At 34.1% G+C, this 9,522-nt stretch overlaps 1 protein-coding gene across 2 annotated transcripts in view; it reads left to right on the forward strand.

Annotated features, from left to right (window-relative positions):
- The first annotated feature begins 439 nt into the window (after positions 1-439).
- Positions 440-9,522, forward strand: part of LOC102515455 (angiopoietin-1) — an 84,146-nt gene continuing 75,063 nt past the window's right edge. For both annotated transcript variants that reach the window (XM_032467640.1, XM_032467641.1), the window contains exon 1: positions 440-447. The gene's annotated coding sequence lies outside the window, so the exon portion shown is untranslated. The remainder of the gene's footprint in view (positions 448-9,522) is intronic.

The raw sequence follows: 9,522 nt of genomic DNA on the forward strand, positions 1-9,522 counted from the left end.
AGTTGAATTAACGATACTGTTTAAAATGTTAAAGAATAAGATTGTCTTTTTTTTTTTTTTTGCTCTTTTATAATCTTCCCCTGATCCCACTCTCCTCCCTTCCCTCTCCCAATATTTTTATGAAAGACATCTGGGAACTTTATCCACTGCGTCTTTCACTTTATTCATTGCTGGCCTAGCAATTCAAAGCCTAATCATTATCAAAATCGTAATTGTAGATATCTCTGGGTTAAAATTGCTCAAGGAGAAAGTTTCCTCTGAAGATTTGAAACAACTAGCGCATATTGTACAAGAGGATTTTTTACACCCTGCGGCCATAAAGTCTGGAAGAAATAGTGAACATATATATAATAAATGGCTTTCTGACATTACATTAAAATATAATAAAATATTATCATCTGTTTCCAGACATTTTGGCCATCCTATAGCACATAGATTCATGAGATAGTGTAAACAGAAAGATCCTTACAGTTCTTTAAGAATGAAGACACTAGTATCAGAGATTGACAATATGCTGTAATGAATCTTTTATCCTTGTATATCTGTGGTTTACAAAATATTTTCATTTTAACTTTATAAAACTTCTTTGACATAAGCATTATTACATTTACTTTACAGATGAGGAAATCAGGGCTCAGAATAGTCAAGCAACCGCTTCATAGTCACAGTGCTAAATGTTAGGAAGCTAGATTTCTAAGAAGAATCCCTCATTAACTTTTTTTTTAAGCTCAACCACACCATCTCTTACAACCATACCTGTTGAGAAAGTTCAAACCCTCTCCTTTCCATTAGAAGTTTATTATTTTATTTTTTGATATAGGTGTGTTCACGATTTTTCCTTTTTCATCCTCAAACAATACTATGATGTAGGTACATTATTATTCCCATTTTCTAGATGCAGAAGCTGAGGCACAAATAGGGAAAGCAATTTGCTCAAAGTCACGCGGCTAATCAGTTGCCAGTATAAATCTGTCAGCGTCCAGAACTTCCTCTTCTTTCCCATACACTGCTCCTTTTCATATTCTGCTTCTTACTTGATTATGAATCTGATTTTGTAAAAGAAAAAATGGAATAGCTAATTTTAACTGTTAATTATCTTTTCATTGAAAAAATATATATACATTATACCAGACAATTCACACTTCTAATGGATTCTCAAACTGCTCCTCCCAACTTGGCTCCAGACCAAAGTATAAGTATCTGTCATTTGCATAGTATCTTAGAGTTGACCAAGTATTTTCACACATTGATTTCATTTGGTCATTACAACACACTGATGAGATAGTTAAGGCAGGAATAATTAGCAGGATGATGTTACTGATGACAAATACTTATCTCAGCGAAGTAAAATATTGTGAAGTTCACATATCTGATAAGTGAAAAAGACAAATCACTCAGGTCTCTTAATGACACATTCTGGAAGCTCTCTATAACACTAAAGATAGCCCAGTACCCCCAGAATATTCCACCCGCTTATGCAAGTTCACCAAGACCTTTCTTCCACTTTGGAAGAAATCAGGTAGACCATAATGAATCTTAACGTTTGGTAGGAGAGATCCTTAAAACTGGGCTGTTAGGCATGGTTTGTATTAGCATGATTATAGACTCTAGATTTAGACAAGGTGGGGTAAGAATTCTGATTCTCCTCTGACCTCTATTTCACTGTGTTTCTTTGGGGAAATTATCTATCTTCTCTGATTCTTAATTTTTATATGTGAAAAGTTGTGAGAAAACAAATGTATGATTTCCTGACATGATGATGATTTTCCAGCAGACTCACCTGACTTTTTAATATAATGTATCTCATGCTGTGGCATGAAAACCCTTGGCTTTAAGAAGTCAAGAATATAAGAGACTTGAGCAACATCCTAGGATATATGATGTTTGGGCTTCATGGTTTCCTCATAATGATGGTGATACAATTTTAATATAAAAAAGCTGTGATAAAACTGTGACAGCTGAGAGCAACCAGCTCTGGGTGTGAACTCACATCAGGACTGATTAAACTTGCGCTTTCTCCAAATTATATTTGTGTTCAGTCACATTGATTTAACTGAGAATACCTACCAAACTCTTTATTTCCTCTCTGTGAATATATGGAATAAAACTATCACAGATTTCATAAACTTGGGGTATGTATTTCAGAATCCTGTTTAGGCTATTTCTATTCTAACCATTACCACATTGTAATGATGTTGTCTATTCCCATATTCATCTTTCTCAGTAGACAAGGATTAGGCAAATCTTTTGCACCTTTTTATCTTCAGGGTACAAGGCCTATTAACATGGAAAGCATAAAAGTGACTCAGTAGATGTGTGCTGAACTGTGTTTATCTCATATAAGAAAGTATGTTAAATAGAAAGAAATATATATTATATAAGCACACATAATTACACACCCACACCTGTGTATGTTTTTGTATGTCTTTGTCAATGTCTAATCGACTGTAATCTTACACCTACTTAATAAGACATGGCATTTTCAAGGGGAAATAATTAGTGTGCTACTTCATCATATATATATTCTAATTCATTATTCTATATAGGTATATGTATTTGCAAAATACAGTAAGTGTATTTAGTTGCAAATATTTTTAACAACTAAAATTTTTTGAACAAAAATTATTTAGTTCAGGAGTTTTAATTTAGTAACCTAGAAAACATTTATTTTCAAAAAAAGAGTCCTGTTTGAAGATTATTGATGAAAATTTGTTGGTAAGCTTATTTTAAATCAATATAATATTAGAGTATACTCTATGATAATAAGCCTTTGATGAGAATATGAACATTAGATTAAGTAATTACTTGACATGTGTGTTTATTTGAAGGGTCAATAGTGTAATGAACAGGAGAACAAGCATGATACTAGTCCATATGCTATATGAAGATGGTATCTCTGTTTTGGTTGAGTAAATGAAAGAAAATACAAATACTTTTCACCAAAGATAATTAATGAGGCCATAAAAAGCATATAATCATAGAGCTGAGGAAAGAATATGTCACCTTGTCATATAAAATACTTTATGCTTTATTTAAGAAGGCTTCAAAGGGCCCACTATGTATTGACCCAATCATTCTTCCAGTATTCTTAAGCATGATAGTGGTGAAGGGGATTTTTCACTTGTTGAAAAAGGGAGAAAAGTGAATAAAGAGCTGTTTTATTTACCATTGGAGGGTGATAGTCAAATGTTAAATACCTTTATTTCTGTCTTCCCCCACACTGGTGGCAACTCAGACACTTTAGGATTAGGACAGTTTACTTTAGTAGCTTACATTTAATGGCTTATATATTAAATATAATAGCTTATACTTAATAGCTTACAGGAGAGGTAGGCTAATTGGAGAGAGGTGGCTAATTAGAGACTATGAGTTCTGGATAAAGGCTTGAAACTGTACTTAAAAAATAAAGTGCTAGCCAAAGAAAACACTGCAGCTGGACAGATTTGGGCAGGAAATGGTCTGTGATCCTTGCACTAACCAAGGACCTGAGGCTGACTGAAGTGGAAAGAGAATAGACTTGAGTGTCAGACAGATTTGACTACTAGCTCTAGCATTTGTACTCTATGACCCTGATCACATTGATTAATTTCTCAGAAGTTTTACCATCGTATCAATATGAGATGGTAACAATATATATTCCAGAAGGCTTCTGTCAGGAATAATGAAGGCTCTTTGGCTAACATATAGGTAGTGCTCAATAAATGGTGGCTGCTCTTCTAAGCTTTCCACAAAGCCCTTCCCCTTCAGAAGAGACTACCTGAGGCTGTTTCTGCCCTTTTGTTTTCTTTTGTTTATTTGTTTGTTTTTTATTGTTGTTGTTTTAGTTCTCATGAAGCCAGAGAATTAGGGATGGGTAGATAGGGCACAGCACTAAAGGGGAAAAAAAGCAGTAGAACCAATGGGACACCTCTGTGGATCTAGGTTTACTCTGACCAGGATACCACTAAATTGCCAGATATTTATAAGTTTCCCACTGACTAAATGCATTCTTATGTCTTTATATCCTTATGATTATCTTTTTCTCATTCTTTATATATTTTTTGAATATAAAGTTAAATTGTTGTTTTCATAAAGAAAGTGGAAAATATCAGACCATTTCAAGAAGAAAATAAAATTCACCTGTGTTCTCATCAGCCAGAGCTAGGCACTGTTCATAATTCACTGTCTCTTTTCTTTTTCCAGTGCATACAAATGTGTATCTAAATATACCTACCATAATTGAGAACATAACTAAATATATCACTTTGTATATTATTTACTACATTGAGCATAAAGGGTTTGTTTGTTTTTTTTTAAGCCAGGGAGAGCTAGTACTTTTACATCACTTTATACTTTAAAATCTAGACTATACAATCTACTCAGTGAAAGGCTCTCTAGGAAGTTGGGAGAGCTGTCATATGTGGTTATTTTAAAATCTTAATGTAGTAACTTATGTCTGAGAAGAACTATAAAATCAATTTTTAGATCTGGTAACTTGTTTCCTTTTTTTCCCTTTCTTTCTCAATCCCCTAATTGCTCTCTCTGGGAAATAACTATTTGCCAAAGATAAAAATTATTCATATGGATTCTTGAGATACAGTCTATAAATGGGGGAAAATTCATCATACAGCTTTCCTTCTGCTCCTTCGAGAAGAAATCCTAGGGGCTTTGTGAGATGCTGAGAAACACTTTGTTCCTTCTTGTGACAGAGCTAGAACTCAGGGTAATGGATCTAATTAGAGTTTGTACTCCTCTCCTCTGAGTAAGTCAAGCCTTGAGATACAAGACTATTTTATTAGCAGTTAAAATTATTAAACCTAACTCAGTCCTGTAATGCATAATAACACTACACTGCTAATATGTTTAAGTCTCAAAAACATAATATTGATTAAAAAATAAGAGTTTAAGGAGCCATACAATAAGGTAATGTTTTAGTAAATCTAGAAAATATACTAGTTGATATAGCTTATTATTTTATGTGTATACCTATGTGGTATAAATTCACATTAACTTTAGGATAATGGTTAATTTTGATGTGTATTTGGAAGGGGTGTTTTTGTTGTCTTGGAAACATTTTTTACTAAAAAAAGAAATATTCAAAGCACATATGTCAAAATAAGACATCTGCTAAATCTTAATGGTAGCTTCATGGTGTCTATTAACAAAATTCCATGATTTAAAAATTATTTCTAAGTTTCCATGATTTAGATATCCCAATAAATTAGACCAGCCTTCTTTCAGTTAATGAAAAACAAAGGTTTTGAGTCCTCATTGCTTAATGGGGGTGGGGATAAAATCAAAAGGAACACTGTGAGGTGATCTACAGCTCCCAAAACCAGATTAGTGAGTCTTTAAAATGAACTTTTACAAAATTCCTCTGGCAGTGCAAGTGGTAATGGGAGCAGGTATTTTAAACAGTTACTCATTCTCAGTTTCATTCTCTCATTCTCTCATGTGGTGTGCGGTTAATTCTAAGAGAGACTAATTCATTGTAATGGTAATTTGGGCTCCCTTCCAATAACACTTGAGATATAACAAGCATCACGGGGGCACCAAAATGGTCTTTGTGAAAGAAGAAACAGTGCCCTGTGTTTGTCGTTCTTTGATCAGAGTGAGAAAAATAGGGATTTTATTTCATTTATAAGATGTCAGCAGTCATTGTCCCTTTCTTGTACTTTGAACGACTATTTCCATCCTACTAATCTTTCCAGTACTTGGACCAAAGGCAATTTAAATAAGAACTGTTCAACAAATATTATTCAGGAAAAATTAGACCTCACACATAATGCTTTGGAATGTACATTATACAATGCTTTGACAGTTTTATGCCTGTACAAACTTGTACATACCACTGAGGAATCCCCTATTGTAGGAAGAACATACACAGGCACATACATTCTTATCATTAATTTTGCCACATTTAAGCAGATAAAAGTTAATTTTTAAAAAGCAATCATAAACTTAAGAGATATTACAGAAGATAAGGAAGATGAATAGAGCAACTTTATTCTGAGAAAAGCAGCAGCATGTATGAAAAAGTAATTGCTTAAAAAGTCAGAATGTTGAACAAAGGGGTTTTATTGGAATAAGGTTAGATTTTAAGTGCGAATACCTTGAAACTTTATGTGAAATGCCAGAGTAAAATGATGGGATTTTTCTACCTAGTAGTGGTATTCCTGAAAATCTATAAATTCCTTAATAATTAAGACTTTTAAATTTCTGTTACTGTGTTTCTTTTATCATCTGCTGGGTATTTAAATTGCATGATCTGTCTTGCAGTGTTTTCATTTAATGCAGGAGGTTTCCTTTTAAAATATGAACATTATAAGCTACTTGTTTGCTTCACTGCCATTTGTCATAGGAGAAAAAACTGTAGTTTGCAGAAGATATTTCTTAGAATTATTCAGTGGAGAGTCTCTTTTACCCTGTTATTTCCCTACAACCTACCATCTGCTAGGGTGGTCGCTAGTTCAGATGTCAAAGCTTTCTTTTTAAGTGAACCAAAATGCATTTTATGTAGCATGCAGGGGATTAAATTTCATTCCAGATAAGAAAGAAACTAACAAGCATTAAATTAAAGGAATTTATGTTTGTAGATTTCTGTTTGGAAATAATATCTTCTTTATTTTAAAAACTCTTACTTTTATTGATATAAAAACAATGTATGCAAAGTTACTTTGTGGTTCTTCCCTTTTTTCCTGTCATCTAAGTGTAAATTCAGAATTTGAGAAAATAGTTTCTCGGTTGTTGGGCAGAATACTGAAGCTGTCCGTGACTGCTCAATAGCCATTATATACAGTGATTAAGTTTGATGTAAAATATATCTCATTCAAAGGAAAGTGATGCATTAGTTATTTTAAATGGAACTTTAGTGAAATAAACTTTGATTAAATGAATAGAAGCAGAAAGTATGAATGTAGAACTTAACACACATATGTTGGGAATATAAGACTATATGTGTGTGAGCACTTATATGTGCAAGTAAACATGCACACACACACATATATACAAACATACACACAGATGCACTTATATGTTTTATCAAAGGGGTGAAGTTTATACTTAGTTTGTTTGAAAATATGATAAAGTGCGAAGACATTATCTGCCTGAGCCTTCTGTATGAATTTCATATTAAAAATCTTGATAGCATGCCCTTGACTTGTGTGTGTGGCCTCGGTGTCATGTCCTTGCTTCTGATTGATTTATCTCTTGATTTCCTGAACAGCATATTCCAAGAAGTGGTCAGGAAAGTCATCTTGCCTAAGCAAGCCCATCTCCTTTCATGCTTTCATAGACTTTCTGGTTTTCTTCTATATAGCCCCATCCTCCAGATTTTCCAGGTCACATTTTTGTGTATTAAGGCAAACATTAAATTTGTGCTCTTCTGCCATATTTACTTGGGACTGCCTCTGGGAAGATGTTCTCGATTCCCTCGTTTTGAAGATTCCTTCCTTCCTTCATCCTACCCCAGCAAGCAGTCAGGAAATTTATTTGTATCTTTATTCCAGCACTTTTAATACACTTGCATTATAAACAGTCTTGATCATCAGAGTCAAGTTTTACCACTTCTTTTGCTCTCATTGTATAGCGCAACGATTAACACATGCTTTGTTTTCGATGTGTTTGCTGGATTTCACTTAATATAAATAATTACCCATAACAGAGATGATTGAGAAAAGAAAAACAGAGAAGATACAGGAAGACAAGATAGGGTTATGTGGTCCAGTAAATGAGGTTATTTGTCTTCAGACCTATCTACTTGTGCATCATTTACATTGGTTCCATTGACATTCAAAAAGACATCACTAAAAATTGGTAATGTGATGTTTTGTACTTTAAGGAACAAATGTGACTAGGCTAAGCTCACAATTGGAGGCTTTTGGTATTTTCATAAAAATTCATTCATTTATGCATTCATTTATTTATCTAAATATTATCAAGGACTCTCTGTGTGCCAGGCACTCAGTGATACCAAGCTAAACAAGACAGGGCTTGCCCTCAAGGAGCTAATGATAGAGGCACAGGATGCTCTAGAAGTACAAAGGAAAGGTATTATAAAAAGAGTAGTCATGAAAAGTTTCCTTGAGGAGAAAAAGTTTGAAATGATTTTGAAAATCAGGACCCAGCCCAAGAAAAGGGAAGATGGAGTAGAAAAGGAACATTCAAACCAGAGCAAAATATGTGCAAAGGCATGCCAGCAAAAGAAAATAATGTATGCTTGGAAAAAGGCAAATAACTTGGGATTTCTGGAGCGTAAGGTACATGTAGGGAGAGGGAAGCAGAGTCCAGAGCATAAAGATTCTTCAGTATTGATTAAAGAGTTGTAACTACTCCTAAATGGTAGATGCTTCTAAAAGTAGAAGAATAATAGAAAGTAGTAGAAGCTACTGAAAGAGTTTAATAAGTGGTGTGGCAAGGCCAAATTTGTGTTTCAGATCAATCCCTTTGGTTGCATCATGGATAGTGGATTGGGGGAAGCAAGTCTGGAGTCAGGAGACCAGTTATGGGGTTATGGGGTCATTAACAAATCCAGAAGAAAAATGGTAAGAGTCTGACCTAAGACAGTGCCAGTGAGGATAAAGAGACATGGTAGGGGGAAAGAGAAAAGGGGAGAGGAATGGACCTAGGCAGTCTTCAGGAAACTGAAGCAACACAATCTGGTGCTGATTGAATTTAGTATAGAAATATATAAGGAATAGCTGAGACGACTCTCTGTGGTTTGGATGAATGGGTAGTTGGTGGTGGTGCCACTCATTGATACAAGAAACACAGGAAGAAGCCAGGTTGTGTTGGACAAAGACAAGGGATATATTTTGGACAGAATGGTGCCTGGAGATTAAGGGAATCAGAGAATCTAGCTCTTTATCTTAAAACAGATATGCCTGCTATAAAGATTGATCCAGGGCTTTTCTGTTGTGTTCCTGTATCATTGTTTCCTAAATGCCATTAAGGATGTGTATTATAAATTATATAGACATAGATATATACATCCATATTTCAATTTTCTATAATAAATAAAAATTAAAAACTTGCAGACTCCCATACTTTGTAAAGGATGTTTTAAATCAAGTAATTTGAGAGTTTCAAGAGATATTAAAATAATCTAATCCAGCCCTTCATTTCCTAGATGAAGATCTGAAACTCAATTTGCTTAAGTAACTTGCCCAAATTCACAGAGTAAATCAATGATAGAACCTGGATTAAAACCCACATAACCTGACTCTTGGCTGAGTGTGCATTTTATATGTCATCTGCCATTAAAAAGTGTAAAGACACTTACATTTTTGAAGTTTTCATGACCCTGACTTTTTCTGAGTGTGAGAAGAGAGGTGGGTGTAAAACAGAGGTTCCAAACTTGTAAAACTCATTTTGATACAAGAAACATCTCTTTTGTTTATGTGAAGAAGGATTGACTTTCCTGGGTCCTGCCCCAGCGATGGGGTACTATATGTGAATAACAACTTTCAGCAACCACAAAAAAAAAGTCATAACCAAGAAAAATTATTGAAGAAGAATTTATTCATATGGGATTTTTCTGAGGTG

Source organism: Camelus ferus, chromosome 25, assembly GCF_009834535.1.
Source record: "Camelus ferus isolate YT-003-E chromosome 25, BCGSAC_Cfer_1.0, whole genome shotgun sequence".
NCBI lineage: Eukaryota > Metazoa > Chordata > Mammalia > Artiodactyla > Camelidae > Camelus > Camelus ferus.